The sequence below is a fragment of the Lepisosteus platostomus genome, chromosome 12 (assembly GCF_059453375.1).
Source record: "Lepisosteus platostomus isolate fLepPlt1 chromosome 12, fLepPlt1.hap1, whole genome shotgun sequence".
Classification (NCBI taxonomy): Eukaryota; Metazoa; Chordata; class Actinopteri; order Semionotiformes; family Lepisosteidae; genus Lepisosteus; species Lepisosteus platostomus.
In genome coordinates, this window is record NC_142622.1 from 9543541 (window position 1) to 9561970 (window position 18430).

At 40.2% G+C, this 18430-nt stretch overlaps 1 long non-coding RNA gene across 2 annotated transcripts in view; it reads left to right on the forward strand.

The window, feature by feature from the left end:
* LOC148651046 (uncharacterized) overlaps positions 1-1786 on the forward strand; it is a 43467-nt gene extending 41681 nt beyond the window's left edge. For both annotated transcript variants that reach the window (XR_015925649.1, XR_015925648.1), the window contains exon 2: positions 1597-1786. This is a non-coding gene — a long non-coding RNA (uncharacterized LOC148651046). The remainder of the gene's footprint in view (positions 1-1596) is intronic.
* Positions 1787-18430: the final 16644 nt, after the last annotated feature.

Sequence of the window (18430 nt, forward strand, 5' to 3'; positions counted from 1 at the left end):
CAGGAAAACGTGGAAATTGTTGTTAAAATATACGAAAAAGCAGCATTTTCTACATTTCCTGCGTGGCCTTCATTAATGTTAAGTCAAAGGATTTTCGAAAAAAGGCATAAAGGAAAAGGTTAAAGTTTTTTTTTCCCGACTCCCATGAAAGGAAACGTCTGCAACAAGAGTTTTAATCCCTTTGTGCAAAACCAAAATTGTCTGCAACCTCACCCCCCCGCCCCCCCTACAACCCCCCCTTGCACCCCTCGTGTCTTTGACTGCACCAACAGAACTCTAGCTCTGCCATTAAAGCCATTTGCATCTGACTGAGAACCCATTAGAATTTTAATTAGCCTGACCTGAAAGGCAAGCCTTTCTCAGCCCTGAACAAGGCTGCTGAAGGCAAGAGCACTTTACAGTCAGAAAGGGCAATGCAGATATGTAATTCCATTAGCCAAACCCATTGTCGTAATCAATCAGTGGACGCAATATTTTATACCAGTGGGTGCAAGGTGAACCAGGGGCCTGCGGACGAGCCTTTAAAGCCTTTCACAGCTACACGCCAGGTTCACATTCAACTGAGCTCACAAAAGGAACATAAAGGGGGGATTTTTCTGAACTTTGCCTGCTGAGGGCATTAGATTTATTCCCTTCTGTAAACTTCTCATTTTATTAAAAAGGTATAAGTTTCCACAGAATATGCAAATACGCTAAATATATTTCCCCATTTTCACATTTCCAGGGCACCTCATTTATCCCATTCCTTTTATGAGTAAATGCAAAAACCACCATCCATTAGGTAATTATTTGGACAAGTATTAAGCCATTCAACTTCTGAGTACATGTACACTGCCTTTATAGCAGGGTAAAGGGGAGTCGAGTGTCATTTTTATTTCCCGGTGCTGCCAAATGATTTTCAGTACGAATAGGATACGACTGCTGTCACTTTACATGTAGTTTGCGGGACATGAAGAACATTTTTAGAGTCGACCCTGGGAAATGTGGGGGCTGTGATAAAAATGAGCTAAGAGTTCCACAAACAGTTGCTGATTTTTACTAAGGACGCCGCTATTTCATAGGCCAATTAAAAAAAAACAACAGACTCCACTCCAACATACTGAAGCACTTGCAGTTAAGTAGGGTGGGCTAAAATGCAATTCACCGCTCCTTTGGAATAATGTTATAAACAGCAAGACTAGAGCATTGGACAAAGCTCTCAATGTCCGGATTAGGACGTATAGGACCAGAAATCTCCTGAAACAGCACACCCACTTCACAAGCCAGAGTGTGGATCGCTTAGACCAGTCTTCTTCAAGAGAACTGAGAGGATGAAATTCAACAACAAAAATCATGTTGAAACACCAACGCCTCTACTATGCTGATAGTAACTGGCAATGCATTATAAATCAAGGTGCGGTTTTTAAAAGTTGAACTGATGAAAGGGTTTTGCACAGCAAAGCAGATCCTTTAAAATGACAACAACAAGAAGCGAAAACCAAGATAAGTCTTCAGGCCCTCTTCGAAGGCTGCCCCAATAAGCTGTCGTGCCTGTCTCGTCCTCCCTTTGCTACTTTCCTCTGCTCCGTTATTCTCTTCTGTTCCTTTCTTCCTCAGATTTCTCTTCCAATGCGAAGCATGCCCAGAGGATGAGTACGCGTGCTGGCGAACCGTGATCAGTGCGCAGGAACTGGTGGAGAACAGCGAGACCTCTTCGATGTTCTCCCTCTTGCCCCATCACATCGGCACACAGGTGGCACCTGCGGAGAGTGGCTACTGTGTCTGTGTCTGTTGGAGTCGTCCTGATCATCTCATGACAGAGGCTGCATAATCGACTGTCACATGCAATTCGTCATTACATGGCAGAAGCGTTATGAGAGGTCATCGGAGGTCAGCAGCCCATTAGGATGTTCAGAATTGACAATTTGAACAACCTATTAAGTCAAAAATGTGTTCAGGTAGATTGTATACAGTGTCAGAGTGTGACAAGCCTGCACTCCCCTGGGTAACTGACAGTCAAAGTGAAAAACATATCTTAGCAGGCATGGACAGACGCATGATACCACAGAATACACCCTCTCAGTGCCCTGCATGCAGGGGTTTCACAGTGGGCGTTGCGTGGGCATGCAAATTGTGACGTAGTCTTGTGAAAAATGAGAATGTTGCAAGTAAAAGAAGATCTGAAGCCATTGCCTAAAATTCTGAGATGTGATGAGGGCCGCTATACAATTCACTGCTGCCACAGTGAAGGCTGAGTGGGGGCCAGGCAACAAGAAACAGAAGAACTGAACCCGCAGATGTGAACAGACATTGTCATTTTGGGATTTGCGGATCACTCAAATGGAACTCCTGGGTCAGTGTTTTGATAGGATCCTTAAAGCAGATAATAATTCCTGCAGCAGCCCACTCTAGGCAGGCTTGAAAAGGCTAATGTATTGTTCTGCAGCCCATGCAGAGACCTGACCCCACAGCCAGATAGCAACTGTGAGATCATCTGGGAAGAAATGTCCTCACAGGGTTTCTGCAGCCTAATGCACTTGCACTGGCAGCCCTATTAAGGACACGATCCAAAAATCTCGTTACAGATAGGGCATGCCTTTTGTAGGAGGACAAAGAACAAGCCTATATTTAGATGGAATAACATCCCTTTTCACAATTCTTACCCAAACAGCCTAGTATTTTCTTATTACTATAAATGGTAAATTTCCTCAAGTCAAAATCGACAGGAATTTTTTCCGCCAATAATAGAATATGTTTCTCACAAGGTCTGAGTAAAAACAGTAATCAGAGCAATGGTATTTCCTCAAAACTTTGTTTTCTGAGTCATGCAAATTTAGAGAATTGTGTCTTGGTAGTAGTAACCCACTACCCACCCACAAGCTGCCCAGACAAAGACACTTGTGTTTAACTGTACATATAACGGATGGCTCAGATATCGTTGTGGGACAAAAACGCAGAACATCCTGTTTTTTATTGTTTTTCAGACAATAAGGATTCTCTACTGTCTCTGAAAATGCCACCCTTGTAATTGTCTCCTTTATCATGGTCTTCGTGCAAATAAAAAAATATATACCACTTAGAAATAGGTGTGTAGTGAGAGGGTTAGCTGTTGTAATTCTTGTGAATCAGTTAATCCAATGTCACGATCCATCATCGTGATCCAAATCAGATGCCATATGTTACAACCAAAAGATCAAAAAGATCTGCTTTATCATTTTAAAAATCTGAGGGGCTCATTGTAAGAGGCATCATCTTTGCTATAAAGTTGCCACTGGCATGACATAAAGGGTTAAAATACTGACGTTCGTATAATATTTATTTTCAGAAGGAAGGGCCCTTCTACACACACTGAAATTACCTTATAATTAGAAAACTAACGGGAATGTCATAATTTAATTTTCCAAATCCATTACAGACGTAACGCCAGTGAGTGGTGTACCAGTGGATTACAGACATTTCTAAGGTGGGTAATTAACAATACACAAAAATAGACACCATCTGAGTGTTGGCAGATGTGTGACAGGCCCGCATCAGTGAGAACCATGGATGGAGAGATGGGCCGTGAAGGGCTGATCCCCTGTCCCTGAAGCTCTCCAGAAGGAACTCCACACATGGTTCAAACTTCAGAGCGCTTTGACATGCAGCACCGCTGGGATTGGGAAAGAACTGGTGTGTACTGTACTGTATATACAGGGCCTTCCACAAGTACTGGGACTGCACGCGTATAACTGTCAGTCACGTGCTGTACAGTCAAGTAACTTGTATGTGTTTGTGATCATAAGCTTCATAAGAATGATAGGTATGGTATAACCTAATGTGTTGTTTTGTGGGAACGCCATGCATACACTTCATCATATTAGAACTTAATCATACTATATGCTCAACCAATGATTTCAAGGGACCATTACTAGTTTTAGGGCACAATCACTTGATGTCAATTCCAGAGTGTGGAATTACTTCTAATTTTATACATGTGTGTGTGTTTGGTTGCATGTCCCTTTGAGGCAACAACTGCATGAAGTCTGAGACTCATCGAGCTCATCAGCCTTCCTTGCTTCATTATTTGACGTGCTTTGTTACAGCAGTCAAGGGATTTCAACCCTGGCATTGCTCGTTACAAAAACTGTTGACAACCATACCATCCATCCATGTTCCAACTGCTTCATTCAATTCAGGGTCCCTGGAGAGCTGGAGCCTATCCCAGCTAGCAAGAGGCACAAGGCAGGGTACACCCTGGACAGGACACCACTCTAGCACAGGCCACACACACACACCATGGACAACTTTTCCAGAAGCCAATAAACCTACCAGGATGTCTTTGGACTGTCAGAGGAAACCCACATGAGCATGAGGAGAACATACAAACTCCACACAGATAGTATCCCAGGTCCAGAATTGAACCCAGGGCCCAAACACTGGGAGGTAACAAAGCTATCCACTGTGCCACCCTACACCATTAGAGTTTCTCTATATTCTTTTCATTTATTGATATGTGTGGGCATTAGATGAGTTTGATTCCTTAAATTGCTCTGAGCTCATGGTACTGAAGGTACAAAAGAAAAATAAAGCTAGTGACATAGCGTCTTGCAAAAATTCCTCCCTTCCAATGATGTCCCATTGTGTTGAACTACAGATGATGTGCACCAGCTTTGTAAGTGAACATTGTTTAATCAAAATCTGCTCAAACCAGGTGCTTTATGGGTGAAAAGTTAAGTACTGGCAAGAATCGTAGAAAACCATTGGAAAGGGTGGGGGTGAATACTTTTGAAAGGCACAGTATGTTCTATATTTACATAGTCTTTTTGTACACAGTCTTTTTTGTAATTCATAGACTTTTTTGTTTTCTTTTTACACTATTAGGAAGACTGGTGAAGCGTAAATCGGTGTTTAGTAAAAAGACAAATCCTAAGCTTATTTTGCCGGTCTCATCTGGAGATCCACAAGGATTTTAATAAAAGGCTGAATAAAAAATAATAATAAAAGACGATAAATTCGACATAATCTCTGTATTCATATTTAGGGGATCACGGATTTTAGCTGTTGGTGGGCATGCAGTCTGTTATTTATGAACGCAATGAAATGTGGCAGAAGAAAAAAAAAAACTGGAGCGCTGTTCAGCCCCCCTACTACTAACAACCACACTATCGGATTTACCAAGTCATCGCCCGGGCGGGCTCGGGTTGGACAGCCCAGACAGGTAGCCTCGTCCTGTAGGCGCTTTCCCAGTCGCGCAAACGAGCAGCTTGCGGGAAACAGCCCGGCGTTCAATACCGACCGGAGCGGAGGGACCAGACGCTGAGGGTTGCTGAAGCTTCGTTCTCTTGCAGTATTGCACGGTGGGGGGGATGTCTGCCGTTTATTTTACGCTTAGTTTGTTTTGCGTTTAGCTCCTATAGCGGAGCTGCTCAAGACTGGAGCAACCCAGCCCCTAGACTGACGGTGAGACAGCGGAGCCCCAACTTCCCCTGCTCTGGTACGGCAGGAGAAGGGCTCCCCCTCGGGGCTCCAGACTCCCAGCTGCCTGTGAAAACCGTGGCGTGTTGCCAGGATACAAGCTCCCAGTCTGTTCCGACAAGAAGACATAAAGAGCAAAGATTAATTATTTACAAGCAGACCCCTGTATACCGCTACCACTTGACAGTTTTCCCACATTAACGTAACTATCCACTAACCTGCCTAATTTATTCATTTAGATGTCGCGTACCCCCTGTCCATACCCAAAAATCAACCTCGAGTGGGATTTTTGTCCACACACCATGTTTCCTATACATTCAGGTTGTAGAATATTTTGACAACTGAAGACCGTCCATAAGTAGGTTTGCACCCTACCATGTAAAACAGCCGCATCCTGCCACACATGATGAAATACAGCTAGGCAAATATCTCTTCGCACAAAGGGCGTGTTAATATTCATATTTTGGTTAGTTATAACCCTTTTTTCGGACTGTATCACAATATTCCCTCTGGGTGCCATTATCCTCTGATTCATTTAATATTTATAGGGTCTGTGGCACAGTTTGAAAATCCGACTTCTGAGCCGCGCTCTTTACACGATAAATTAAAGTGATTTATGCCGCTGTAAAATTTTGTGGTTACGTCTTTTAAAATGTGGCATATTTCAAAAGCACTAAGGGGGGGTCATTCGGTTTGCTTTCAGGGGCCTGAGCTTTGAGTGTTCTTCTCCAGTTGTTTTAATTTGTTTTGGCGGTTTTTTTTCTTTTCTCCTCTGTGTGACGGTGCTTCTGTGTGATGGCATCCACGCTGTTCAGCCTACAAGGGGCTCGCTTTGTTCTGTTACATCCTTTGTTGTGCCTCGTTTCCTTTTTTTTATTTGCATTCTGTCACATGAATCTTCATTATTACCAGGGCCGACCTACATGGCTAAGCATGTTTTAATTGCGCTTCGGCCATTACAGAGCACTTTCACGTATCTGAGGACGACGCGGAGAAATTCCAGATATAAATAGACATCTAAAATTCATCATGTTGTTACTCTCCGTATCAGAGGGATGATTCTAACAGTGCGTGTCTATTACCCACGTTAATCTAAGGCAAATGATCCGAACACCTCACTTTCTTTTTAATTTTAATCTGATTGCAGATAGAGTTAAGATGGGTAAATGTTACAGTTTCGTCAACATGGACACTGTGCTACAGGAAACACGCGTTCACAATTTTCAAAATGTGAAGATGAAACTCAAGAATCCCGGTCTCGCAGTTCCAAGCAATGAATATGCAGCAGAAAACTGAAGTGTGAGAAAAATCAGCTGTCAAATTTATGAATAGATGAATCGTGCTTGAACGTCTTTGGCAATATTTTAAAGTCCTTTCTCAGCTCTGGAGAATAGGTTCTGTATTTCAGAGAAACAACACATATACATTGTTCTGCGTGCATGTATTGATATAAACTCAGAGTATTAGAACTAAAATATCATTAGAATATCTGATACTACATGTTACTGGAAGATGTTAATTCCTCTAATTTTTCCCTATTATATTCAAAACCTGGAATTTAATTGCAACGCTGGTGTGTTTTTGGTGCACTCAGAGACTGTATATAGTCACTTCCATAAAATAAATCATACACTTACACAAATTAATTCCATACAATAGGATCATTGCTCTGTTATTATAACTTGGCTAAAACGTCTTTAACTACACACCGTATTTGCTGCAAATCCTCCACTCGGACAGCAAAATGCTTTTCGTAAGTGCTGTGTTAAAACACTACGTTACTAGTAGTGCTACTGTATTTACACGTTTTCTGCGTCTAATTATAAAAATAAATCACCAGCTACAGTAGTTTACACGAGGCACTTGTTTGGATTTATATTATAGATTTCATAACATAATTTCTTATTATTGATCTGAATTATTAGATTCAATTCAGATTGCTTACATACCTGTACTCTAATTAATCAATCCAGATTTGTTTGCGTGTGTTGGCTTGTTTAAGGCATTCCACGCTGATTTCGCGGATGCTGCTAGTGAATGTCCTTTTGCTTGCGCCACTGGACCCGGTACCAGTACTAATCATTTAACCACTTCCCTCAAGTACCGTACACCTGCTGACGTAAGAAAATACTGGAGCATTGAATGCAACCAAATGAAGATGCTTAAACATCTCTGGATTACAGGGTTTCCTGGGGGAGAAAGAGAACTATATTAAATGTAATTTCTCTCACCGAGACACCAAGAGTGGGTTTTATCGTTCGATTAAACGTTTTAGCTGTTTGACTATGATATCCACCTCTTTTGAACTACAGAATATATATATATTACATTGCCCCTTGAATCATTCATAACAGAATTCAAAGGCCTGCCTATTCACGTGTTTGCGTATCATTTTTCGACTATGTTTTTGTACTGTACACTCTTCTGTTCCGTGAACCTACACTGCCAAGTTACGACGGTACTGAATTTAGACAAAGAACTATGCTGTATACTCAGATACTGTATATTTAACATAGGTTTCTCAGTTGTAAGCACGAACTCACAATTCAAACAACTATCCTGTTAAAAAGACTGCGCTTGAGAAATACTATAGCCAGACATCGGCTAACACTTCACCAACGTCCAGAATGTGACGTGAAAGTTAAAATCCGCACCAGCAGATTTCAATTTTTCTAGTCAACTTTTTCTGATTACCAGTTCCTGGTTCGGTGCCTTTTTTTTAGAAGAAATGTAATTACATTGTACTTTGTGAAGGACAAAGAAAAATGTCTCATTATAAGATTTGGGATACGTGACTCACATTAATGGACAGAAACGATTCTTGCACTGCCCTCATACAGTAGTTTACATACGGTATGTATATATACAGTACACTACTGTTTGCGTGTGCGTGTGTACAATACCAGCGCATTTTGCACATTGTACTTTGCACAGGAAATAAAGACGATTGTTCCAGGCACAGATATTTACAATTACGGTACTTCTATGTTGTGGATGTTTTACATTCTCGATAAGCAACATTTTCCAGTGCTTATGACAACATTATGGATAGTTTATGTAAAATATAACTATACCTGAATTATAAATATAGTTTTAATTTTATCCTCAATAGTACCTTTTCAGATCTGTGTATAAAAATAAGAGGACGTGTCTGAGATATCCGGATATTATTTCCCTTTTTATTCAGTCAGAATTAATAATGAATTGTTTTAAACTGTTACCAAATATTAAGATGCGTTGTGATTGAAACAGTTGAACTGGCATGCAGCTTACCTTCCATATTTCAAAGACAAGAATCGAGGTAATTAAAAAATTGGAAACTAGACGTTTTCAAAGAGTGTGTTTAATTATCCATAACATATTTGAAACACTCACACAACAAAGAAAAATAACTTAGTTTATATTGCCCAGCACTAAGCAGCACAAACAAAATACAGAAAAACATTAAATGAATGACTAAAGACGTAGTCAAAAAAGGAATATTGGCTTAAAAAACGGATCGACTGACTAGTTTCGTGCCTTTATCAAAAGATAGAATTAGTATTAACAAGTAGATGAATCACATCACCATGGGAACAGGGTTTGGGTGTTCTAGCTTAATTTCCAATTATCCTATGGAACTGCAAATCCTAAATGGTGGCTGTAAAAATGATATTTTCATGTAAAAGTGTTAATTTTAGTAGGGACAGGTTAGGATGCTACATTGTTGGAATACAGGTGGGTTAAAATAGACAGAGGGATGTCTGAACATCTGTGCTTACTCCTAACAAACATGTAGAATTAAAGACACATTCTGTCTTCTATTAACCCAGGATATTATGCCAGACATATCAGTTTTTAAAATCCTGCTTCATAATTATAACTTTCCTCGCAGGTTATCTGATAAATAGTGACGGTGATAAACAGGGTTTATTTAGCAGAGCTCATTTTAATTTTAATTAATGAGGCTTTTTTCCCCTGCTATCTGTGTTCTTTTTTTTTGTACGTATAATGCCATTTCTCCACACAGAAATGAGAAACAAAGAATTTTAGAAGCTGAGTGACATACCTTGTAAAAATGTATTCAGACGATTATTTCTAAAAAGCTCAGGTTACGGCATCATTAATTGCTTAATTCACAGTCAGCAACGATTTTAAAAACACAATTGAATGCAAAATGCACGTACTGTATGTGACAGGTGTAAAACCGTGGTGTCAGTTTTTACTTATAAACCCTTTTGGCCTTTAGTAACTATTTCCTAAGAGAATCCAAAGTGCTTCTCTTGATCACATATCTTTGAGATGCAAGTGCATTAATACAGACCTCAATAATATAAGATCGCTTTATAAGCCCTATACAATTTCTTGCATTAGGAATTTGTCTTTTTTACATTCTCCAACTCGTTCTCCATGAGACGCACAGGCAGGGAGAGAGAAGCCTGGGGTCAGAGCACAGGGACAGCCATTGTACAGCGCCCCTGGAGCAGTTGGGGTTAAGGGCCTTGCTCAGGGGCCCAACAGAGTAGGATTCCTCTGCCAGCCACAGGATTGGAACCGGCAACCTTCCAGCCACAAGTGTGGATCCTTAGATTATGGTTTTTCTTATCATGGGGAATGGGGTACAATCAAGAATGTTCTGTAAATTCTATACCCCCTTAAGGAAGCATGATTCTTCCAAATATTAAAAACTTAATTTTTTAATACAGTAAATGCTAAAATTTTAAACAAGAATTATTTTCTTACGTAATACCTGAAATAGAAAACACTTATTTTTATAAAGGCATAGCAAAAAATGTGCACTGTACTTCACAGAGGTGTGATACTTCAAATGCATGTCCTTTAACTGATTATTCATCTTGGGAGTGTTGGTTTGTGTGTTAGTTCAGCCAGTCTGCTGCTGTCTAGTCACAGACTAATCCATTTTAAACCATGCAATTATGAGAATTGGCGGTTTGTGAAATAAATCTTTATATAAAATAGCTTTTTTATTATAGCTGTGCAATTTTCTTCACATTTCTGTGGAAACGTCTGTTCTATACAAATCCAAAAGACTGCAATCCATATCATTTTTTTTTTTCTGTTTGCAAAACTCTGACACAAATTCAAGGTAATTCCGTGTGATGTTCCATTTCACATTCACAATTAGCAGCTCCAATTGTAAGAAGAAAAAATCTTTAAGGACATATCATGTCGATGGGATTTTATATAGCTTTTAGAAATCCAATTAACTTCTGAAAGCACATGGATTTCAGCAAATGATGTGCTGTAAAACTATTGTTGAAAAACATTTTTAAAACTCTTTATTGAGGAATGTGATAATTGGCAGTCATTCAAGTGGGGTTGTCTATAAGGAACATGTTTCAGTGAGCACTTTTCAAATGTCCTTCGCTCACAGAAACCTAAGTCTGCAGTTCTGATTTTATTCAATGCTGAAAAATAATTTTCGTTTTCAACTACTTATCCTTCACCTATCTACTACCTAAAACAGAATTTCAGAAATAGTGAGAGGCACAGGAAAATGCTGTAATAATAGGTTTTACTGACTGTAATACCATACCACAAGTGTTGCTCAAAATAAGAAATACCATAATTACTTAACATTTGTAGAAAAACATTGTAATGAAATGATATACTGTACTTGTGTCTTATAATCACAACTGTATTACAACACAGTCTAACATTACAAGACAGAAAATGGATTTAATTGAGAATCTAATAGCCTTTTACTAGTCTTACACTAAATTACTCATTTATTTGCCTCTTATATTAGTGTATGTTATTGTAACGCAACGGGGGTTCAGGCGGGCGCCCTTGCCGCATCAGGTCGCCCCCGCACCATCGGGGGCTCGAACCCAGGACTCCTGCGTCACTCAACAGGGACCCAGCCCGGTGAGCTAAAGAGAGATCTCCCCCCAGCCCAACGGCTGTGGGTCCTGCTATCACAGGGAAGGGCGGTGACGTCACCGCTCTGGTAAGCCGGCTCTTACACAGTGCCTGTCGGCCGTATGCGTTACATTGGTGTCAAAAGCGGGGTGGGATAGCCCTTCGCCGCGGACAGTGAGTTAAGCAGGGGAGAGTGTAACGCATACGGCCGACAGGCACTGTGTAAGAGCTGGCTTACCAGAGTGGTGGGGGGCCGACCTGTGTAGGCAGCAGGCGAGGGCGCCCACCTGAACCCCATTGCATTACATTATTCTCTGTGAACTCGGAGGTTAATCTTTTCCATATTTTGGTAATAAGTAAAAAACAAACATGCACTCTTACTTTTAATAACTCAAACACTCAACCTAAAACACAGAAAAGACAAGCAGAGGCTCAAAGCAGACTCCTTTCAGGTTTAGTCTGAAGTCATCTGAGAGGTGAGAGACTCCAACATTAGCACAAAACTATGTGTCAGTACTGATTTCCGGCTCCTGATACTGTTCAGCTCTGAAGCTTTCTCTCCAAAGCAATGAAGTGAAGAAAATGTCCAGAACCTTGTTTTTAATTCATTCAGATTAAGCCTTATGAAATTAAACTTGAATTTGAAAACCCATTGAAAACTATTAAACGTATTATCAGCTGTTCTGTTAAAATGCAACACCTTGCTGAGAGGTCTATGACTTTAATCCCTACATTTGGAGCTGTGAATTTTTTGCTTTGGGGGAGGGGGTTTGGAATCAATTCGAACTGGGGCCACAAGTGAAATTAATTTGGTAAAGGTCGACAACTCTCGGTGAAAAACGCATTCTCAACAGAAAACCGTTAGTTTCAACACAAATGGGTTCCCCTTTGATGAGCTATGGTGATTTGTTTGTAGCTAGGAAACAAATTAATTGCCTATTTACACAGAGCTGCATGGGGTGGCTCAGTTCGGTTAATTCAAAGTGGCAAAAACAGAATGAGAAATGTTGTGAACATGATTAAGGTGATAGAAGCCTTGTGATATATCATCACCCATCTGGGGAGTCACACAGAGGCATTGCAAAACAGCTTTTTTGGCAAAAGATGCAGAGTTGACTATCAAAACACAACAAAGCAAGAGAGTCTGCTAATAAAGTAATAGTTCTTCAACCACAAGCAGTGTGGCAGAGCATAAGAGTGTTGAGAAAGGAAAATGAGAACACAGATTGACGAGATCTGTTCCTGGCTCAGTCGCATAGATATTGAGGAGACCAATCAGAATGCCTTCCCACAAATGCCTTGACAAAAATCAGCAGATTCAAGCTTTTGGCAGCTATCAATGCATATACACCTAAACTATGCAACTTAATTCTTTTGTATTTGTAGTTTGTTTTTCGTGTAGGATGCTTCCCAAATGCTAAGCCACTTCTGTTCTCCAGATGAGGGAACATTTTCTGCAGGTCTCCACCCCCTCCAACCTTCCAAGACAAATACAAAGACTCCTGCAGCTCCCCAATGTCTTATTCTGTGTTACTATCAAAGCGCCTTGGTCTGGGTATGTTCTAAAACAACACAGGCAGACAGCCTCTCTAGGGAAAAACAATTCATCACCAAAATGGAAACATTCCGCTTTATTTAAAATGTCAGTAGGCTCAAATCCCAAAATCAACTGCTCTCAGTGTGTTCTATAATTACACCAGCAAGAACAAGATATATTTTTGTTCACTGCACAGAAATTAATTGTGTACTAGCTGATGTGTGTGGTGAGCATACTGGCACACTTTGGCTGCTGTCGCATCATCCAGGTGGGGCTGCACACTGTTGCTGGAGGACGGGAGTCCCCATTACCTGTAAAGCACTTTGAGTGGAGGGTCCTGAAAAGCACTATAGAAGTGTAAGCAATTACAGATTTAAATAAGACATTTATGGTTACATTACCCAAGAAATGCAAAAAATATGAGAAAGTAGGGTATTATTGTTAATTAATAATAAATGACAGTGTTATCACACAACAGTTACATTATAAAGGCAAGAACAAAATATGTTAGGAAATGATGTTATTCTTGAAACAATAACACTTGATTTGCCAAAGGATAGATTTGTTTATTTTTCTGTAAAAATGGGAAATAAAGTGAATGATAAAGAGTGCTACAAGAGTTAAAGCAATTCTAAAACACTAAGGCCATTACAAAAAAAAGTGAGTGTTTAGATAAAAAAAAACATATTTGAGCAAAGCTGCTCTTTTATGCCTTTAAAATACAAATCACGTCTCCCAATTATTACCACTTTGTAACGCAAGGCACAAGAGAAAAAATAAGAAATTAACAGACGCACCAAAACAGAAAAAAGAGAAATCCAGTATGGTAAATTTGATTGAAAAAATATTTTATTTGGGTCCAGGAGACACAGGACAGGACTCCACTCCATTGCATCGTAAACACAGGGGCAATGAAAATACACCAATTCACCAAGTCAGCGTGTCTTCGGAAGGTACTGCAGGAGGAAGCTGGAGCTGAATGAAACCCACTCAAACCTGGGGAGAAAATGCATCCAGCCCAGAACTACTGAAAAGCCAGGAAGCAGGGCCTGGGAAACTGCGGTGCTTCAGTCTCATTCAGAAGCATACGAGCATAAGACAAGTGGCAGACAAGAGGAGGTAATACAGTACAGCCCATGTGCCCTGCCTGGTAGCCAGCAGATTTCTGATCTTGGGATCTAGGGATCTCATCCAATCTGAAGGAATCAGATTTAACCACTTATTTCTTTGACTTGATTTCACTTGATCTCTTTGACTAAGCCTGATAACTTCAGTCTTAACCTGCCCCTTGGTCACTCCTGACTCTGCAGGGTGTCCAAGCCATGTTCTCTGGCCAGGGGTTAGGCCCTCAGCCAAGCTGGTTAGGCCACATTTTGACTAAAACACTGCATGACCCTTTCAGCACACTTAATTTGCGTACTTAATATTTACTATAGTGTGCTATATTGTATTTGTTCTGCTGCGTCTTCACTCTGGTTGTAAATTGAGAACACGTGTCAAAGTTTGCTCTATGCGGGAAAAATTACTTGCAATAAACTCATAGTGCATTTCCACAAAAAATAACATCAATAAAAAAAAACTTCCGTGCCTAAACGTTCCAAGTCACTTCTCTTTTAGTATGCGGTTTGTGTTCATTTACTGTGTACTTTTGCCACGCTTTCCAAACAACAGTAACGTCTTATGACAAACATTTTGGTTTTACACACGTTTTGTCAAAACACACGGAATGTGCATTTTTATTTTGAGCATGAGAAAGACGGTCTCCTCTGTGGGGTTTAATTGTGTTTCCAGTGACCTTTCTGCGACCTCACTGACTGTGCGCTCTAATCTGGCACTTGAGAATCCACAACTGAGTGTTGGAACCTTGCAGTGCACAGCACAGACTTGGGATGTGACCAGTTGCAAGGTTTTGTACTGAGACCAGCCTTCCAATATTTCATCGTGCCTCTTTCTCCTCTTTTTTGTCATTTACAACTTTGGACAGTACAACAGCATTAGCAATACCGCTGTTAGAGAATGCACAGGCAGCAGCTTGACTTTGCTGCCTTCAGCTGTTTAGACACCACATGATCAAATTAATGTCAGAAAAGCTCTATGGGTTTCGCAGCGCACGTTACTAGCTAACTGATGTAACAGGTGTTGTAGTCTTTGACGAGACTGTTGAGATGATGTCACTCCTCATAACTCGCAAGAACGTTCAAGTCTGCCTCGGTGAAGATACTGTTCATCTGTTGCTTATGTAGGCTGTGTGACTGTGAGAGACATAGTTCTTCCTGGGTTTTAGTGACTGAACAAGGTAAAATGAGCCTGCTTCATTCTGATGCTGTGCACATTATAAAGCTCACTGGAAGTGCTATGCATGCCTTACAATGCTCTATAAATAAGAGAGTGTGGCTAATAGCTTTCTGTGCTGGTGTAAAAAAATCAGTACGTTTCCACACAAGAGGAAACTACGCGGAGGTGTATTTAAAACTGGGATCGGAAAAACTTTATCAGTGCACACAAGGATTGCAGGGATCTGGAAGCTACAAAGACCTGTTATTGAAGCTGATGCTCTGTTTCTTTAAAGAAATGGCTGGATGAGACCTGCAGCACAACTGGGTTCTAGCAATCAAATCGTAAGAATGAGCATAATGGCATCTTTTCATTTGTAACCTTTCTTATGTTCTTAGAAAACTAGTAAACATACAGTAAATGCAGAGAATGTATCTATATTTTGGTTATTGTAAATCTGTTAAGTCACAATTCAAATTGAAGGTTAAATTCATTTTTTTTACCAGAAGAGTGTCAAAGGTAAAAATATAATGGAATCAGAAGAAGACGTCTCTGAAAAAGATATTCCCTTAGAGTCAAATTCCATTCTGATTCCAAATCTATCCAAGGAAGAGTAACAAAATTAACAGGGAATTACTTTGATGAGGACAAAATGAGATAGACTTCCATATTCTCTAAAGAAACCATGGGAAATGGAGATAATAACAGAAATACTGTACATGCACAGAAGATTAAATGAGGTTTTTAATTAATGTGTACTGTGTTTGCAGTCATCAAACATACTGCATTTAGTATGTAAACAGACTTGGATGTGCCTTGATATTACTGATGTATACTGCAAAACTGTCTTCATCTACGATGATACTGCTTGTCAGAGTGCGACTTTCCTTTAAGCCCGGGAATGTTTCTGATCATTCTTTTCTTGACTGATTCCAGAAAAGTAATATATTTTTTACTATCTTGGTGACTATAATTCTAAATGAAGTCATTTACTGTATGAGTGCATTGTACATTTTTGAAATAATTGAAATGCTTTGATTTAAATTCTACACTTTTTACTACATATCCTAACATTCTGATTGCCTCCCAAATACACGAGATAAAAAGAAGCCCCTTCAGAAATTTATTTTCACATTCTTACGTTAAACAAAATGACTGGAGATTTAGGAGTTTCAAAGCAGATTTGATCGATCTTGCTCTGACATTGCTTTCTGGAAGTAGAGGTGAGACCATCAGTCCTCTGTGGCCACTTATTTTTGTAGGAAACATAAATCCTTCTTTAGAAGATGAATTAAAATGTATGTGTCTGTTCTGTGAAATCACATTGCTCCGTCGTGCTGCAGACCGAGCACAGAACAGCGATCATCAAGGTTTACCCAAATGGGCTCCCAAGGGTCGAACCATTCATGTAATCTTATTGAGAAGTCAGAAAAGAAAGAGAAAATAGAGAGCAATTAAACCATTGCCTGCACAATCTCATAATGAGATTGAAGCCCATTTTAAAACTAAACATCCTTAAAAGAAGGAGTTTTTAACATAACAAAGTTGAGATGAAATATGCATGCTAAAATGAAAGCTGTCAGCAGCTCTCATCAGTAGATTTGGGTTTTTTTGTTGTTGTTGCTGCTTTTGATCAGAATGACATGAAAGAACCAGGAGAAGAAGAAAACCAAAACATCAAGAAAAAAGTAATTGACGACTGGCAACTCTGTAATCACTTCGATAGGATTTGCATTCATTTTTCAATGTTTACATATTCCTCTGTTGTTCGGGTGCTCACTGGAGCTTCCCAAGAGTAAAGGAGATGCATTTCCTGTCACAGTGTTTCACAAAATGGAACCAAAATTGTCACACTTGACATTTCCATAAATCCTTTAATTAAAAGCATATTTAAAGAACGATTGAAATGTGAATTCTTGAGACAAGTTTGCTGAAGAAATATAAATAAGTCAAATTTGGACTTAATGACTTCAGCAACACAGCATATATACATTTTGTAATGAACACTCTGCATTTACAGTAGATGAAAATTAAGACATTGGTGACCCTCTGCAACCATATAATACTCACAAACTCAAAAATCCCTTTTCCAAACTTCACCTGTGGTCAGTTTAGTACCTTTGGGCGGATTTGTGATGCTCAGACTAGCCAACATCATTATATTTCAGTCAGCTAGCTCCTTGGTTACCACAGGTTTGTATAGCACTGGTACATTGGGCACTGAGCTGTTGATGTATGAGAAAAAGATATAATTTAAGTGACCACAACTGGGTAAGGGGCTTCTTCTAGTTACATAGCAGATTGATGAAATTAAAAAAAAAATGAAACTTCTGAAAAAGATTCAGGAGTTCATATTCACTCATTCTTTTCCTTTCATGTGTTTCCACTTCATTGCATACCGACTGCCCACCTCCCTCTACACCTAAAGTGTGGGAAATGAATGCAAATGAAACCAAACTACTTGGATACAGTTAGAACTGGAGAACTGAAAGCAAATGCAGAAGTGTTAACATGATACCCTGCACTAATTTGACTGCATTCGGGATCTTGTAGTTATTGTCACCACTGACAGACTATATTAGAAAACCACTGTTCACGTGCCCTCTGTGATGAAATGGACTCGGCAGACTTGTCACGTCCACCAGCAACCATATTCTTTCCCCTAAATGACCTTTCGCTAAGCGGACCACAGCTATGGGTAATTCCAGGAAGCGCCAGCACACTGATCAATTATCCAGTCACGCCACCACACTAATAACCAAACCCTCCACGTCCCGGGATGTTGAAACCCTCATTGCCCTCAGGTCTGCGCTCGGCATTAGCCTCTATCCTTGGAGCTCCTACCTCGCCGTTGCTATTGAGACATTCTCTTTCAGATTGGTACTCAGGTCTTGGAATATTCTACCTTCGTCCTTGGACTCCGACTGCAGCCCCGCCATTTGGAATAGTAGCCAACGATCTCCTGAAACTCTCAGAACAACAGACAGGGTCCTTCCTCTACCTTGTGGACACAGCATTTGTAACAATACTGGAATTCACCTAGCTGACCTCTGCTACATTCCTGTTGCTCCAATCCTGGCCCATCCATCCATTTTCTAACTGCTTCTTCCAGTACAGGGTTGTGGGGGAGCCAGAGCCTATCCTGGCGAGCAGCAGGTGCAAGGCTACACCCTGGATCGAACGCCAGTCCATTACTGGCAAGTTAATGGGCTGACAGACACAAAGTCAGACACACACACACACACACACACACACATACACACTCACACTGTGGCCAGTTTTCTCAGAAGTCCATTAACCTACCATTATGTCTTTGGCCTGTGG